The following is a 699-nucleotide window of genomic DNA, read 5'->3' on the forward strand; positions in this document are numbered from 1 at the left end:
CCAATACTTTGGCTTTAAATAACCAATACTTTGGCTTTAAATAACCAATACTTTGGCTTTAAATAACCAATACTTTGGCTTTAAATAACCAATACTTTCATCTCTTAAAAAATCAACTCACTATTACCGACAAAGGTCAGGGGAAGATTTCGAAAAGCAAGTTTTCCATCTTTAGCCGGAAAAGGGCATCCCTGATAACAACAACAACAACAACAACAACAACAACAACAACAGCAACACACCGGACACGAAAACAGCATGGGATAGCAATGGAAATCAACTCCTCTTGCATGCATGAAATCATTGACAACAGCAATGACGATTTGTTTTGTTTGTTTTTAAGGGTTTTACGGCGCTTGCAACACATTAAGGTCATATCAGCACCAGTAAAAAGGAAGAAAATGGAATAGTAAAAAGTTCTAGAATTACAATAAAGCACCCAAGAAAAGGGAAGACAAAGGGGAATTGGTTCAAATAAGAAACAGGTGTAGATTCCAAAAGCACTCTATCAAAGTACTTAGTTTGAGATCACTAAAAGTCTCATCCAGACACAAGCACAAGTCCCTGCTAAGAGGAACACACTTGAATGTTTTACAAATCATATATAATATAAAGAAAGCATAATACAATGCATAACAGAGAGATGATTTACAAGGAAAAATATATCATCTCCCAAAACAATAACTATGCATTCGACTG

This window comes from Berghia stephanieae, chromosome 13 (assembly GCF_034508935.2).
Source record: "Berghia stephanieae isolate SIO BIC M18660-M18661 chromosome 13, UCSD_Bste_1.3, whole genome shotgun sequence".
In the NCBI taxonomy this organism is placed as follows: domain Eukaryota; kingdom Metazoa; phylum Mollusca; class Gastropoda; order Nudibranchia; family Aeolidiidae; genus Berghia; species Berghia stephanieae.